Consider the following 17,391-nt stretch of genomic DNA (forward strand, 5'->3'; position numbering starts at 1 on the left):
GCCCTCTCTAAATCTGAGGAACAGAATTTCCTCTGGAGACCTGATACTGTAACAAAATGCCTGCTGCAGATCAAGAGTGAAAAGGGCGGCTTGAACACCAAACCTGAAGCTGACCCGGCCTGTCCAAAAAGGGAACCCTTATAGGCTGTTTGTGGTTGTAAATTAGTCCACCCACTATGAAAATCAGTATAGATGCCCACCCCCCTGGGAAAAAAAAAAACTAAAAAAGACCTCTGTGTGATTCAGATGTACCGCTCCTGGGTGTTTACCTGAAGGACTCTGGATCCGTGAATCAAAGATCCCTGTACACCCTTGCTCATTCCAGCACTATTTACAAGAGCTACATCATAGAACCAAGCCAGGTGTCTAGTAACAGAAATAAATAAAGTAAATGACACACACACACACACACACACACAGAGAGAGAGAGAGAGAGAGCATTTTATTCAGTCATGAGGAAGGCAGCTAAATTGAATACAACTGGATATAACCATATTAATTAAGCTAGATACAGAAAGAAAATATTCCACTTTTTCTAAGATACTAAATTTTATATAGGTACGTAAAGTTAAGTTATATGTATAGATGACATGAAAATAAACCTGGAATTGTCTAGGGCAATGAAGGGATCAAACAGAAGTGGGTGGGGAAAGGGGAAGGAGAGGATGATGAGGGAGGACAGGTCAAAGCAAAGTATATGCTTACATGAAAATATCTTTATGAAACCCAATAGTACATACACTGAGCATACACCGATTTTCTTTTCTTTTTTAAATGGCAAAGCCAAAGTCCAGGCCTGTAATCAGATCTGCACAGAAATCAACATTTGAATATACCGGGATAATCTTTACACAATGCACAAAACATCACCCCAACAAAGGAGTCCAAACTTAGAGAGACAGTGTGCTCTGTGTGTGTGTGTGTCTCCTCTGTGTATGTGTGCAGAGGGGGTCTCCTGTGTGGATGAGGTCTCCAGCCTCAGGGTGGCTCTGGAGATGCACACAGGCAGACACCCACTGTTGGCCTTCTCTGTTGGCTGGCACTGCGTGAGGCTCACATGGGCACCTTCCATCTCCTGCCCTGTTGGGATCTCTGGACTTCCTGGGCTTCTTTTGTCGGCTTCTCCAAGGACGATGCCTCCTCCTGGGACCCATCACAGTCCCCTTGCTCAGGCAGGGGAAGACCTGAGAGGCCCAGGTCCCTGATGGCAGTCACGGTATCGGTGATGGGGATGGCCACCAGCCACTCCAACTCATCTGCCTCCTCCAGCGCCTCCCGGTTCTGCCAGCATCTTCAGGTATTCCTGATGGTGCTCCTCCGGGAGCTTCTTCTGCCCCTGCTTCAGCCTCTGCTTCATCTCTTCAAAGGCCACCTTCCTGCGCTCCACCTTCCAGCTCCATCTTCTGCTGGGACCATCAGTCATCTCCATCTTGGTTCTTCTTGTTGCTAGGCCACAACATGGAAACTTCACACACGCCAACTTCAATAATAATAATAATAATAATAATAATAATAAATTCAGGATGTTTGCTTGGCTCAAAGCTGAGGAGCTTCAAGGGCATCCGGTGTTCCCTCTGTGTTCACACGCTCTAGTTTGGGGACTTCGAGGGCATGGCGCCTACAGAGCTCCATTCTGGCGGGTGCCTTCTCCCTTCCCAGCTGAGTCACACGATGGTGACCTTTCTGATTGCTGTGACAAAGTGCAGATAGAAGCAACTGTGTTAGGGTTCTCTAGAGGGACAGAACTTATGAAAGGAAAATGTGCATACATATATCTATATATATGTGTTTTTATGGGATTTATTAAAATGGGTAACAGGCTGTTGTCCAGCTAGTCCAACAAAAAAATCCCAAAACAGCTGTCTGCCAACAGAAACCCCAAGACTCCAGTAGTTGTTCAGGCCACAAGGCTGGATGTCTCAGCTGGTTTCCAGTATGAGCAGAATCCTGAAGAAGTAGGCTCTGAGGCCAGTGAAGGGATGGACTTGCTAGGGAGAGGGAGAACAAGCAGGCAGAGAGCAGGCTTCCTTCTCCACTGGGCTGCTGCAGAAGACATCGCCCAGGGTCAAGGTGGGCCTTCCCTCAAAGATCCAGGTTAAAAATGGGCCTTCCCACTTCAAATAATTTAATGGGGAAAAACTTCCTCACCGGTGTGCCCAGCTGACGGGGTTTTTGTTAATTCCTTTTTAGACCCCTCTCCGGCCTGCTGTGTAGACGGAAACACTGGTGATGTGAGTTACCAAAGTCCCCTCTGTGGAGCCAGCCCTGTAAGCTGAGTTTTCTCACGTGTCAGCTGGGACCAACCCTTCAGGCACGGGGAAGACTCTGCGCTGCAGCCGCTAACATGGACTGTGGTGTGCTCCCACAGAGAGCCCACGTCTACGTGTGTTAACTGTGCAGTTAGTTCAACTAATACTTCAGCTGTCAAATAAAATACGCATATGATCCTTTTCGTTTGGTTGGTTTTAAATGGGATTTTGTTTGTTTGTTTGGGTTTTGGTTTGGTTTGGTTTTTTTAAAGACAAGGCCTTGCTAGGTGACCCTGCTGCATTTTCCCAATGAATAAGTTGGACCCTAAAATTGGGCCTCTAACTCACAGAGATCTGCTTGTGTCTGCCTGCTGAATGCTGGGATTAAAGGTTACACCACCATGTCCAGCTGAAACATACAAGTGAGTCTTAATACTGACATAATTGCAACTTTGTTGTGGTAAGTAAAAATGATGTATTGGGCTTTATAGTATTTATTATTTGCCCTATAATTATTGCGGTGGTATTTAAGCTGCTATCACAAATAATAAGACACAGACACCTGTTAGATTTTTATTCTTGCCTTATTACCTTGGGCCAGGCAGATATTTCTACCTACACTGTCTCAATTACCACACCATCCATCTCCCAGCCCCCATCCAATGCCATCAGCCTTAATCATTCCTATCTGGACTACCTTCCATCCATAATCCAAGAAACTTGCTTGTATTCTTCATTTAGGCCTTTCCACACCATTATTAGAGTCCTTCCTCACCGCCACGTGGTCTCTTCTCCTCGATAACCCATCCTCACGTCCTCCTTTAAAGCCCAGGAACCTCAGCCACGCCTACCCCGTTCTGCCCTGCCCAGGTATTGGCCTTTAATCAACCAATCAGGTATACTGTCTCAGGCAGGTTTACAAAGCAAGGATAGGTGTATCCAGGCTGTAACCAGATCTTGAGGGCCAGTAATTAGCATCAAAATGAAGCACCAGAACAGCCCCCAATACAACTTAAAAGTAAAATATTTTCTTCAAGAATAGTAACAGATAAGAACAGTTGTCTGCTCAGGCAAATCCTTCGTAGAGTTTTGCTATTGTAAACAAACTAGCCGTCCATTGTCTAAGGAACATCACAAAATGCTCCAGGTCACTCAAAGGCTGCATAATTAAAAATAATAAAAATGGAGAGGGTGGCTCAGCAGTTAAGAGCACTGGCTGCTCTTCTAGAGGTCCTGAGTTCAATTCCCAGCAACCACATGGTGGCTCACAACCATCTATAATAAGATAAGGTGCCCTCTTTTGGCGTGCAGGTGTACATGCAGATAAAGCACTCACACATAAAATAATAATAATAACAACAATAATAATAAATCTTTAAAAGATAGAAAACATGGAAAAGATAAAATTATAAATAACTATAGTGATAAAGATAATACTTACCGGATGGAAACTCTCAGTGCAGTGAATGAATATGAAACATCAAATAGAAATCTAAACCTGAATCCTACAGTGATTCCAGCAGCTTCCAGAAAAATAAACAAAAACAAACAAACAAACAAACAAAACACCTCTGTGCAAAGAGGATGTCAACAGGATGGCCCCAGTTTGAGCATGGAGACAGGGCATTGCCCATAAGCAATCAGTAAAATCATCATCACTCTAGAAGGCTTCTCAGTCAAAGGCTCAACCAAGGACAGTGGTGAGAGAAACACTTTCAGATCAGTTCTCTAAAACCCACCTTCCACTGACCTGTTTCAGGGAAACTAACGCATTGTGTACCCTGGCAAAATGTAACAGTTCATGTATGCATAGCACGTCTGCATAACACTTCGTGGACCAGACACCACTCAAAGTTCTTTACAAACTGCACCACAGTCCTGGGACGCAGACACCATTGTTACTGCCATTTTCCCAATGAAGTTGGGCCCAGAAATGTCAGGTAGTCTGCTCATAGCTTAGCAAGGGGTGGGAGGAGCCAGAATGAAGCCAGAATAGAGGGAAGGGGGCTAGGAAGCCTGGTCATATAGAAAGCGCTCTTCCAGAGTGGTTCCCAGCACCACCTGGTGGCTCACAACTGTCTGTGACTCCATTTGTGAGGAATCCAACACCTCCCGGCCTCCTCAGACAGCAGACATGCACATGGTGCGCAGACAAACGTGCAGGCAAAACATGCATGCTCGTAGAAAGCAACAGATAAATATGTTTTAATCAATAAAGAGGAGAGCAGAGATCAGGAAAGGAGGCCGGGGAGGCCGGGAAGGCCGGGAAGTGGTGGCAGGCACAGCCCAGAGCTGCTCAGCATGGCCATCGATTCTGGAGCTGGAGGATGTGGGACCCGATTTCTAAATCGTCACACACACCTGACTCTTGGGACAATAAGGTTGTACAACATGTGACGGACTGGCGGGGAGTCATTATACGCTGTGTCTCTCTATAGTTATGGCACAATTATGTAAAGGCTGATCACCTACTTTGTAAATAAAGGTTATTGTATGTAATGGGGGCAGAAGGAAGACAGAGTAAAAAAGGGTATGTTCTCAGCAGGATGTAAAATTAAATGGAAAGACAATTGAAAACGTATAAAATCAATTCAAGAATTTCCTAAAGGCATTCTTTAGCGAAAGGGGTAAGTTACAGGTGTTCTTAATGTTTTTGTCTTTAGAATGTGGATTTGGGTGTTGAAGAAAAGGAAATTTTAAGTAGCACCCAACTCTTTTAAGTTATACTAATATAGATAAGGTTCTGTTACTTTTTCAATTAGGCACAAGGAAAAAAAGGACAAACGAAGTTTGGAAGATAACCACCAACTGCAGATGAATGAGGCACAACCTGCCTTAGGTCCCAAAAACCCAGAAATGCTAGTGACTTTTGAAGTTGCTCCAAATGATGGAGAGATGGCACAGCTGTTCTGAACACTTGCTGCTCTTCCAGAGGACCTGAGATCGGTTCCCAGCACCCGACTCCATCTCCAGGGATTTGCTATCTCTGCTTCCATGGGCACTTGCGTTCATTCACAGGCACATTACCACATGCACATCTACATGCTTATACGCAGTTAAAAATAAATCTTTTTTTTTAAAGTTACTTAAACATAGGATGTGACTTGAAATATTGCAAATGATGAGGATTTTAAAAGCTTAAAGCGTAGCCAAGTGTGTTGGCACACATGCTTAATCCCAGCACTTGGGAGGCAGAGGCAGGTGAATCCCGGTGAATTCAAGGCCAGCCTGATCTACATAGTGAGATCTCCGTATTTCTTTTAGGATATTTGTTTCATTCAGATCAGCTGTAGTCAAATGCATATAGCCTATGGTTTCTTGTGTTCAAAATCAGAAGAGAAGTTGTCACCTGTGGATTATAAGAGACAAATGAGGGTTAAGTTCTTTTAGACCTCTTATTTTTATAACAATATTATATATGTTTTTATAATAAGAAGAAAGTTAATGGGAGATATTTAAGGCCTTAGTTATATATTTGGATTTTAAGACTAGAATCAATTACTTTTCATAAATTTATTTATTTTTATGTGTGTGTTTTGCCGGCATGTGTGTATGTGTGTCATGTACATACCTAGTGCCTACAGAGGTCAGAATAGGTCTTTAGATCCCTGGAACTGGAGTTATAAACAGTTGTGAGCATCCATTGGGTACTGGGAACCAAACTCAGGTTTGGTTCTGGAAGAGGAATAGTTGTTCTGACCTGCTAATCCACCTCTCCAACCCCTCAAATACTTTTGATAAAAACAAAATTTTAATTAAAAGGAAAGCATTGAAAAAACAATTTTACAACCCTGTGCTGCTCTTACGGAGGACCCACACTTGGTTCCCAGCACCCACACTGGCCACACGTAACTCCAGCTCCAGAAGACCCCTTATCCTCTACAGGCACTGTACTCATGATTGCAAATGCTGTTCTTATTTCCTCAGATATTGGGGGTTGAGATAAGGGCCATACCCAAGCTGTATGAATACATGGCTTGGGCTGAGGCCAGACCGTTTCTGTCTATCTCTCAGCCTAGGCCTGGAAGCTTCTAACCTCTGTACAATCTAATCTTCTGCAAGCCCAGACCTTGAAGGCTTGAGCTTCCAGTCTCTGTCTGCTAACCTAGAATGTTTCAGACTCTGAGACTTACTGCTGAATAAGCTCACCCTTTCTAGGTCTTTCTGAACTCTGGCTGGCTGGTTCAACTCAACGGTTCTGGCTCAAACTCCTATCCAAGATGACTGATTCAATCTGGCTTCTCTCATCTTCTCACTGAATTGCTCTGCTTGGGAACCTACCTCTGAACTCCACAAACTGAACTGCACTGACTGCATGGACTGAACAGAACTGACTCAACTGCCCTCAGCTGAACTCAGTTCTCCTCCTCCTCCCTGACCTGCTCTTAAGTAACCTCTCTTTCCTGCTCTGTTCTCTTGAGAGTTGGGCGTATTCTATCACTGACTCAAATCTTCCTGATTCAACACTTTGCCTTCCCCTCAATTAGAGGTCACTTTCAAACACAGCTGCTTCCTTCTATAAACTAATATTACTTTCCATTGTTTGAGATTAAAGGTGTGTACTAAGGTGTGTCTTCATTCCAGCCAGATCACATAGACCTAGGAGGTCTTTAGAAGTCATCCCCCACCACAATAGCTATGTTGCTGGATTAAAGTTACCCTACACATAATTAGAAATACAAAGAAATGTTTTTTTAAAAAACTACAACAAAAAGGAAACATCCCTAAGTCATACAAGAATATTTGTTATCGATAAGTGGGTAAAATCCAGTATAACACATTTCAAAAGAATTTACTTTCCTAATTTTGCAGTACTGCAACTCTTCTCAAACAAACTCAAAATCAACACGCTGAGGGCTGGAAATCTGTTGCCTAGAAACTGCCCATTGTGATGGGAGGAGATTACATGATAACATAAAATGGAAAGAAACAGGACCGCCCGTCTGCCGGCCAAAGGAGGGGGAGGGACAATGATAATGTCCTTGGAGTACAGAGAACCGGAGGAAGTTTGCTGAGGGCCCCACACACTCTCATTCTGTGAGCTCTCTGCTCCAGAGAATTCTGGGAATTTCACATCATGGGGTGACTTGATTGAACCTTTTTTCCTTACTCATAATTTCCTTAAATGGCAAAAATGCCTGCGGGCTGTCAACGTTTAACCCAGGTGACCTCATTTGTGTCTCCAAAGGTTCTCTGAGTACTTAACAATGCATTATCACCTCACCTCATCCCATTACAACAGGTTTGAAGAAAATTACATTTCCCGAGATGGAACGTTAGGTGAATCGCAGCTGCAAAGAGCCACGAAGAATGAGGTCTGCAGCCCAACACCCACAGCACACACACACACACACAGGTAAGAAACCCACTCTCAACACAAAGAGAGGCTGTGTCTGTGTGTTACAGACACCCAGCACCAACGAGTGCCCTGGACGGGATCACGACTACCCATTCCAAAGTGTCATGCAGACCTCCGGGCACCCCCTCCCCCAGGTACCCCACAAACCACCACACAACAGCATAGCCCAAAGTCAGCTCGAGACTTTGAAAACAATTGCTGCAATCTGGGGAATCTCTGGAGCCATGATGCTGCCTGGAATGGAGTGGAATGGAGGAAGGAAGCTCTAAGGCCCCTTGCCAAGCCCATGCCAATGAACAAAGGTTGGGAAGATGCTTGGACCAGGCCTGGAATAGATCCTCTGTGCAGTGGTTCTCAACTTGTGGGTCAAGACCCCCAAAGACCATCATAAAATATAGGTATTTACATTACAGTTCACAACGGTGGCAGAATTACAGTGGTGAAGCAGCAACAAAGTAACTTTATGTGGAAAAGGGGGAGGGGCTTGGAACAGGCTGAAAAAAAAGGTCTATAAAAATAGTAATTTCATGGTTGGGGGTGAGGGCGGTCACCATGCCATGAGACACTGTTTTAAAGGGTCACAGCCTTAGGAAGGTTGAGCTCTGGGGTCTTTGTGCAGGAGGGGTCAGCAGTGACAACCCATGGGGTCCCAGATGAAGACTCAGAGGAACCCCCACGGACACTGGAAACCCCAGAGGGAACATGCCATGTGTCAAAACCCGGCAGCAGTTTTGGGGTGTCAGCTGTAACAGCCCCGGGAAAAACTGCTCTCCAGCTGGATGACCTGAGTCTTCGCCCATCTGTCTCATCTACTGTCCCTGGGATTGTCATCCTAGGCTACAGCTGGTTGGTCTAGACAGGTCTAGGTGGCCCTGTTGCCAGAGTAGGGCGCCCAGGCCTACACCAGCCCTGAGGGAGTGGCATTTGGGTGTGAATGTCACCCCACTCTACAGCCTCCCTTGAATACAGTTGCTCTCTATTCTTTCTTGATTTGGTGGGAAGGAAGCCAGAGTGGGTCGTCAAGGACTTACAGCAGCTGGAGCTGGCTGGAGACTCTCTGAGCATCTGGTTTCCCGGCTATTCGGCTCTGCACGTAAACAGCAGGCCTCTGAAGTGCCACCTCCAGCCCCAGGGTCCTGCCACCTCTACAGAACGAAATTCTGTTGCGCTGTAAATGTTTATTCATCAAACATTGATGAGGCCTGCTGGCACCCAAGCAAAACGCTACAGGAAAGAACAAAGATGAAACCCAGAGACCTGACAAAAACCCGCTTATCAGCTAAATTCAGTCACCTGATACTTATCTGTGTGCACGATGCATAAACTCTGCATCTTACTTAAATTACCTGCTGGCCATTCTCTTTTTAAAAGAGGATGGTTGATGGGATTTCCTGCAGCGGGAGCCCCTGGGAACCCAACGCTGACAATCACAGGAGTCTTCACAGCCTGGGGTTGTAGAACTCACTCCTCACCTGGTTCCTCTTATGGAATTATGGGTGGTGAGCCTCCAAGCCCCTTGATAACATTTCACACTTTTAAAAAAGAAGAAAGAAAAAAAGGAAGGAAACAAAGCACAAATAATTTAATTTCTCTGGCAGATGCCAATCTACAGGCGTGGGGAAATGTCCAGGTCTTTTAGCAGAAGGCTCACCTGCATATGTAAAGTAGCGGGGCTGGAGAGATGCTCAGGGGCTGAGAGCAGGCAGAGGATGCAGTTCAGTTCCTGGCCACTTCCATCTGCCTGGTACAACCTCCTGGAAGTCCAGCTCCAGGGGATATGACGTCCTCTTCTGGCCCCCATGAGCACTGCACACGTGTACAAGCTCACACACAGGCACACATAATTAAAATAAAATCTTAAGAAATAAAAATTTAAAAATGCTGGAAGCACTGAGCTGCTGCTGGGGGAAAGGGGCCTTGTGCCTATCAGAATAAAGTTTACCTCAAACCTAATTAGGCTTAATCTTCAGTAGGTACTTGCTCATCATCTTGGGTCTCGTTTCCTGGGTCTCTTTTGTTTTAAGTGTATGGGTGTTTTGCCTGCATGTGTGTCTGTGCAGCTCGTATTTGCAGTGCCTGTGTATATTAGAAGACAGCAGGTCCCCTGGAACTGGAGTTACAGAGAGTAGCAAACTGCCATGTAGGTGCTGGGAATCAAACCAGCATCCTAAGGAAGAGCAGCCAGTGCTTCAACTGCTGAGCCATCTCTTCACCCCTGAAGGGTTGGTTTCTTTTGGCTCCTGTTTTGGAGATTTCAGCCCAGGGTCCATTGGCCCCATTGCTTCGGGACCCATGGCAAACCAGAACATCAGAGCTAAAACACACGCAGAAACTAAAAGCTTGCTGACCGCTGGAGAGAGACCAGTTTCCCACAATCCCCTTCAAGGGCGTGTCTGATGACCTAACGACCTCCCTAGGTCTTAGCTGTTGTACCACCTCCCAATAACATGCAGCTAGGAACAAGGCCTCTTTACTCAGGAGGTTTTGGGGGACAACCCCAAATGGTGCAGGCCATAAAGTGTGCTTCGTTCCCACTGGGTGCTGCTCTTCAGATTTAGAAAGCCCCTCGGATGCCTTTCCCTCCACAGCTCTTCTCCTTGCACCCACAACTGCTAACACACAGCTGTTCCACCTGCCTGGCAAGATGCTTGCTCCTGCCTCCTGTCACATCACCCTCACTTGTCTCCTTAAGAGTTAACTGCTTAGATCCCAGCCACGCTCTCAATTCACACATTTTCAAGGGAAGGAAACCAATTCCCAGAAGGCAATGCTTCCCCAAGGTAACACAAACAATCAATTAGTGACGTCTTCCCTCCTCCCAGTGCTGGTTTCACAGCCAGCGTTAGCTTGAGCATCAAGTACCTTACGGTGCTTTAGGATCCTTAGGTCTGACCATCCCATTCTCCCGACCTCCTATCAGAAGGTCAGCACCACATGCAGGGAGCCTGGCCGTGGCCAACCCTCCTCACTGCCATTTCATTTTGGCTTCTCAGCCACGTTGCCCCAGAACTCAGATAAGGAAAATGACTATGAAACAAGATGACCTTTCCAGGTCATCTGAGGGAAACCAGGGCCCAAACACAAGACAGGAATTGAACCGGAGGCTATGGAGAAATGTTGCTTACTGGCTGGCTCCCTCTGCCTTGCTGGGTTTGCTTTCTTATGCCTCTCTGGGGATGGCTGCCGCTCACGGTGACTGGGCCCGGTACATCAGATAGCAATGAAGAAGCCATGTCACACAGACATGTCCACAAGGCAGCCTGATGGAGGTTGTTGTCAGGGGAGGGTTCCTCTTCCCAGGGGACTCTTGCTCAACAAAAGCTCACCAGACAGACCACAGTCTGTTGTCAGAGTGCTCGGATCTGTGTCACCCATTTTGTGCTATCTGAGCAGACACGGGGCATCCCTCAGTCGTCAACGCTGAGCATCTAGATTTGAGACTAGGAAAGGCCACCTAATCCCTCTCTTCTCTGTTTCATACTACTGAGGAATTAAACACCCACACCCCTCCCTGCCGTGCAGGATAGACTCCGTGGCTTCAAGACTGGGAACACTATGCCTCTCACCTCTCACTAATGTGCCAAAGAGGAAGAAAACGAGTTTATCACAGTTTGTTAAAACTGCCTCATTAACACATGCATCGATGGGTAAATTAAGGGTAGAGAGACTGAGATAGGGCAGCTGTCCATATGCTCCCAGTGAAAGGCAACTGTGTGCAGGATCAGAAATGCTGTGCCTCCCAACACAAATGTACCCAATAATGGAAACTCCTGTTCATCAGAGTCCGCACTCCCCCGGGCAGGGGTGACTGAGTTTAGAACCCAATCCACAAAATTATAGTCTCCTCTGGCCTAAATCAATCTCTTTCTCCCTCTCTCTCCCCCCTCTCTCTCCCTCCCCAAGTGCTCGGGTGACACCCACACAGCACTAGGCCCTGCCATCTTTAAGCAAGTTCTTTCAGATCACTCAGTCTCTTTGAGATAAACACTCCTCCCCTTAGGTCCCCATAATTTTCCGGGACCCCCTGTAAGTAAGATGGTATCTGGGGTGTATGACCACATAGCAGTGGGGTGTGGGGCCTCAATTCCAGCATGAGTATGGGGGTGAAGTGGTATGTAGCTGAGCTCTTCCGGCCCCAGGGCACTTAGGATCTGCAGGTGACTTTAGGAAGGTTCTCATGGCTAGATTAAGAGAGCAGGCCCTTTCTGTGAGTGCTGCTGACATGCTGTGAGGAGTCCTCCTGGTCATCCCTGGCCTACCACCCACCCCACAGCTGTTTATCTGCTGCCATAGCGTGGGTAGTGGCTTACAGTGCTTCCACGAGAGAGGTCTGGCCTTGCTGGCTGTAGCCGTCCGTCCATCTAGGACCCACAGCCCACCTTCTCCACGCCGCGGTATGGGTGTGACATCAGTTCTCTGAGAACCTAGACACTCGGGAAGCAAGGCCATGTTCCCAAATGCTTCAGGAGCCTCCATGCTCTCTAGCTGCTCAGTCCCCTATTCTACTGCAAACCCAGCATTGGCACATGCCCTGACCCTTCCGGCTCAGGTCCTCAGCAGAGCGCCAAGCCCCTCAGCCCTCATCCTCCAGTGCCCTCTGACCTCTTGCTTGGCTGTAATGGCAGGAAGCAGGGGAGTGCTGATAAGAGGGGAACTTATCGAGATGCCTGAGAAAAGCACGGGGCTCAGGGTGTCCTGACCGAGCCACAGCCATCCCTTTCCATTGAGGATCAGCTGGCTGCGCATGTGCAGGCCCCAGGCTTCCGGCAGGGCTTTCTTCCGCTGCGGAGCTTTCCCTAAATAAGGTGGTTTGTGGGATGTCTAAGGAGCTGTGCTTCCCCAGGCCGGAGAGGGGGCTCTGTGGTTAAGGACCTAAACTCAGGTCTCAGTACCCCACCCGGCAAATCGCCGTTGTCTGTAACTCCAACTGCAGGAAGTCAGCTGCCCCCTCCAGGCCTCGGAGGGCACTGCTCACGAGCGGTACACATCCACTCAAGCAAAACACCCATGCACACAAAACAAAATGATCTTTAGGGAAGCTCCCAGCACCCTCCAGGATGTAAAAGACCTGATCACACACCTCCCCCACTCCCCGCACCCCGCAGGAAAACCTTTCCTGCTTCTTCCTTCTTGCCTTCCACCTCTCTCCCTCTCACTACTGTGTCTGTCTCCTTCTCTCCCCCCTCCACGTTTTGACACCCTCTCTCACCTCTCTCCTAAAAAGCCCTCGACAGGAAGAGGTTGCCCCTTGTCTGCAGCAAGCCCCCCCCCCCCCATCCTTATGCGTCTGCCTGGGCGCTCTAGGCTCACCAGTGCTTTCTGAGCAAGCCCCGGGCTCCCTGGCAGCCATCTTGGTGGCACCTCCCCAGTGATATTTGCCCCAGGTCCACAGTCGCCTGACGTTGAACTAGTACCGTTCCACGCCGTAGTCACTCGGAGGCCAAGGTCAGGGCAGCAGCTCCTGAGTGTACTGCCCTGCCAGTCCTCGGGAACTGTCTCCTCAGCGATAACAGCGGCTTCCTGAAACTCAAAACTGGTCCCCGGTGCTAACAAGATTGTCATAGAAATAGAACCTCTGCTTAGCAGAAACCATGGGCAAACCACTTCTGTTTCCAGCTGAGGTGTGATGCCCCTGGCTAACACTGTCCCTGCCACCCGCCATGATCGCCTGCCTGGTCTCAAAAGTTACACCATCTGGGGAGGGGGTGTGAACAAAGTAAGGCTGTCCCACCTCTAGTCAGCTCTGTCTGTGAAAGTTCCCTCTGCCAATCCCACCCTGTCTCGGAGCAGCCATACTGAAGGTCTCCACCAGCCGGATGACAACTTCGGCTTTTGGGTCAGGCACTCCCCCCCCACACACACACACACACATACCCTTCGAGACAAGAAATTCACTATGAGGTGTCAGCCAAAGTCATCCCCAGAAACTTCTCAGATTCTGCTGGGAGAGTTCACATTACACACACACACACACACACACACACACACCACCACCACCACCCCTAAGGCATAGGAAAGCTACAAGTGCCAGGTGAGGCAAGATGTCCCAAAAACTTCAGAGACAGAACAACATTCGGGACCCAGAATCATTTTTAAACAGCGACCCTTCTTGTTAGTTATGCCCGTTACACAAGCCAGCGCATAGTCGCGCATTCAAATCTGCCGGGTTTATAAACCATGCGCTTCGTTTCCTAGCCGAGACCGGGAGGTCGGTATTTGATAACACGTTCAGTGTGGCTCTGTGGTCAGAACCACAAACCACGCGGTAATGCACTGGCAAACGCTATCTTTTATTTTACAAGCACACACTGTTCTCCGTGTCCCAAACGGGGAAATAACTGGCAAGGGTAACAGTGAGGGAGCAAATTGCTCTGTCGTCTGTAACAGGTGGGTCCCGGCTCTGGACGGTGACAGCCTGTTGATGTGACAGACTCTATGGTGCTTGACATTTGCTGTCAACTCGACAGAACCTGGAGTCTCTATGAGACACGCCTCTGGGTGTGTCTATGAGGGAGTTTCCAGAAAGGTTAACAGAGGAGAGAAGGCCCAACCTGAACCTGGGCTGCACTGGGAGCTCTGAGGACAAGCAGGACGTGAGCTGAATGCCGCCATTCCTGTCTCTCTGCTTCCTGACTGCAGATATGCTGTGGCTGCTCGCTTCACACACCAACCCCCAGGTCTTCCCACCATCCATCCTAGCCTCCATGGCTGCCTCCTGGATGGTTTAAAGGGTTGTGGGCTCCAGATTCCTGGGTCAGGAAAGTTGCCCACAAAGCCTCCCGTTTTCCCCATACCCATCAAGGAAGACGTGGGAGAAAGACAAGTGTGGGCTGGAGAGCTGGCTCAGCAGTTAAGAGCTGCTCTTCCCAAGGACCCAGCTTCAGTTCCAAGCACAGTTCACAACTGTCTGCAGCTTCAAGTGTGTTGCTGACCTAAGTCTGGAAGCAGCACCATCTTCTAATGTTCTAGATGTCTCTGGACCACCATGAACATGGCTAGAAGGAGCCCAGGCACCTAGAACATTTGCCACAGGCACGGTCCTTGCTTCATTCTGCCCATTCCCCAGAAGGTGGTACCAAGACTCTGCAGGTCACCACGGAGACAGGGTCCCTCTTGCCTTTCTCGGTGAGGAGAGCAGGAAAGAGCCATACAGAAGGGGAGGGAATGAAAGAGGAGAAGGGGAACAGAGTGTGCAAGACAGGCGATGGAAGAAAAAGTACAAGCTGCCCGCTCCTCCCTGTCGCCCTGTCATTAAAGGTGCTCCTGAGGCCATGAGGCCATGCAGCCGGCTGCAGGACTGCCGGATCTGTTGGACGCAGCCACTTGGAGTCACAACTCAGCCCACAAGAAGATTCATCGTCAATTAAACGCCAACCTGGCCTTTGAAAATCCTTATTTCTGGAAGAGTGAACTGGCTTGCTGTGACTAATGACTTCCAATAAGCTTCAAAGCCTCGGGACCAGCGGCCAGACGTGCGAGAACGTCCAGCAAGGTATGTAATGAAGATGTCATACAGACGGCATCACGTCCTCCTGAGCCACAGACTCGAGACGAACAAGCGCCAGCCTACGCCATGGCTGACCTCAGAACTGGCCCCTAGGAGCAGGGACAATGGGTAACAGTTTTTGTCCAGGGTGTCCATGGGGAACCTTGCACAAGGCAGAGTGTGGAGTGAGGTGGGGTCTCGAGTGAGGGGTGGGGGGTGGCAGCTACGGATGGCTGACAGCAAGCCCAGGGGAGGCAGCTTCCAACAGTTCCTAGACCCTGTTCCCACTTTAACACGTCTACAGGTGAGTCCCAGCTTCGCCCGAGAAAAGCCAGAGATGGGCAAAAGAGACAGCAAGTGCAGCTTGCTTGCTTGCTTTGCTTCCTTTTAATTATTTTTAAGTGTGTGTGTATGAGAGAGAACGTGTGAGTGTATGTCTGTATGAGTGTGTGAATGTGTGACAGAGAGTGTGTGAGTGTGTGAGGGTGTGTGTGAGAGTATGTGTGACTGTATGTGAGTGTGTGTGTGTGTGTATCTGTGTGTGTGTGTAGTGGGGGTAGATACTAAATTCAGGTCCTCTACAAGAGCAGTGCAGGCTCATGAGATTACACACTGAAACAAAGAAAAAATAAAAGTGATACTTGGGTGACTCCAGGCCTCCCCCTAAATCCACTCCCGTTTAACCCAAGTCTGCCAATAGTTGAAAAGCAGGACAGTGGCACCCCCTTCCCAATGGCTAGATCCTGGTTGTGAGTAGCTATGGCTCCTCTAACCACTGTCACTTGGACTTCCTTCCCCTTCTAGACAATGGTGAAACAGTACGGCAGAAGAAAAAAACAAAACAAAACACAAACAAACAAACCCCATCCAACTGCTCACCGTTGGTAGGGCAGCCCCAGGAGTTCCGCCCCCTTGGACAGCTGGCTGGGGTACCACCTGTTCCCCACCAAAGGTTTTGAGACTCCCAAGGGATGAGCAAACTAAGAAAGCCTTAAAAGACAAACCTTAGTCCCTGGGTCTCCTCACCTAGCCAGAACATTGGCAGTTCCATTTACCTTCATAGTAAACAAATCACCCAATGAAACACACAACCCCCACCCCTGTAAAACCCTTAACCCTGTAAGGTTAATACCAAATCAAGAAAAAAGTACATCCTCATCACCACAAAGATGGGGTCCATTTGCTGTCTTTGCACAATGGGTTAAGGAAAAGGGAATCATTCCACAATGTCTGTCCGAGGAATCTGAGCTCTGTCCTTTGTGTATAACGTCAGAATAGGGTTGCAATGAGATCAGGAGAGAGATGTGTTTACAGAAAACAGGAGGGAGGGAGGAGTGTCCACAAGCAAAGCCTTCATGGCCACTTCTCCTTGCTGGCTCTCTTGACACTGGACTGGGCTTTGGGCTTCACGGGTTTGGCCTTCTTGTGTTTGGATGCCTTGACTGCCTTGGCTTTGACAATCTTGGGGTTTGGGGCATGGCAGCCGGCTTCTTCTTGGCCTTCTTGATGGTGTGGCTTTGGGTTTCTTGCTTGGACTTTGGAGGAAAGCCTTCTTGGGCTTGGCTGCCTTCCTTGGAGTGGCGTTTTCTTGACTTCTTGGTCTTCTTGAAAGCCACCGACCTCTTGGACTCATCACCCTTGGCCAGCCTGCAGGAGCCTGAGGCACCCCTTCCTTTGGTTTGCTTGTGAACAGCGGTGGTCACCAGGTGCTTGATGGACAACTTGATCCGGAGTCGGCGTTCTCACCCACCTTGTGGTAGCTCTTGGTGCACTTTTAGATAGACTGGAGCAAGGAGCCGACGCAGTTTTCTCTACCTGGACGGCAGCCACGAGCATGTCCGAACACTTGGGGTAGTCCATGGACTTCTTGGCAGCCTTGGCCTGCTTGGGCTTCGATTCAGGGGTGGACATGGAGTTCTCAGTCATGGTGGCCAGCCTGCTCCAGCTGTTCAAGGAGACTTCCGAAGGGCCAGCCCCCAGGGGAGGCTGGACAGAGCCTGCCTTGGGATGGGCTCTCCCACTGGACTAGCAGGCCAGACCAAAGTACAGCTGCCAGTGACAGGAGCATCAAATGGTTCCTGTCCTTTCCAGCCTGGGTGCGGGCTGCTCTGCAGGGCCCAGCCCCCACAATCCTGTCACCAGCTCTGTGTCTCAAAAACATTATTCTTAATTTTTAAAGCCAGTCACAAATTATGCTGTACTATTCTAACTTTATAAAAATGTCTCGAACAGAATTGTTTGAAGAGACAGAGAACAGTTTAGTGCTCTAGGGCCAGCAAGACACAAGCCACTTGGAA

At 48.4% G+C, this 17,391-nt stretch overlaps 1 long non-coding RNA gene and 1 pseudogene across 1 annotated transcript; both read right to left on the minus strand.

Annotated features, from left to right (window-relative positions):
* Positions 1-461: 461 nt before the first annotated feature.
* On the minus strand, positions 462-11,989 carry LOC132653142 (uncharacterized). The gene is made up of 3 exons (XR_009590877.1): positions 9,260-11,989; positions 8,955-9,140; positions 462-5,598 (listed from the first exon to the last, which is right to left on the minus strand). It is a non-coding gene; the product is annotated as an uncharacterized LOC132653142 (long non-coding RNA).
* Positions 11,990-16,300: 4,311 nt separating this feature from the next.
* Positions 16,301-17,138, minus strand: LOC110559048 (histone H1.0-like; annotated as a pseudogene).
* Between the last annotated feature and the right edge of the window lie 253 nt (positions 17,139-17,391).

The sequence above is a fragment of the Meriones unguiculatus genome, chromosome 3 (genome assembly GCF_030254825.1).
Source record: "Meriones unguiculatus strain TT.TT164.6M chromosome 3, Bangor_MerUng_6.1, whole genome shotgun sequence".
In the NCBI taxonomy this organism is placed as follows: domain Eukaryota; kingdom Metazoa; phylum Chordata; class Mammalia; order Rodentia; family Muridae; genus Meriones; species Meriones unguiculatus.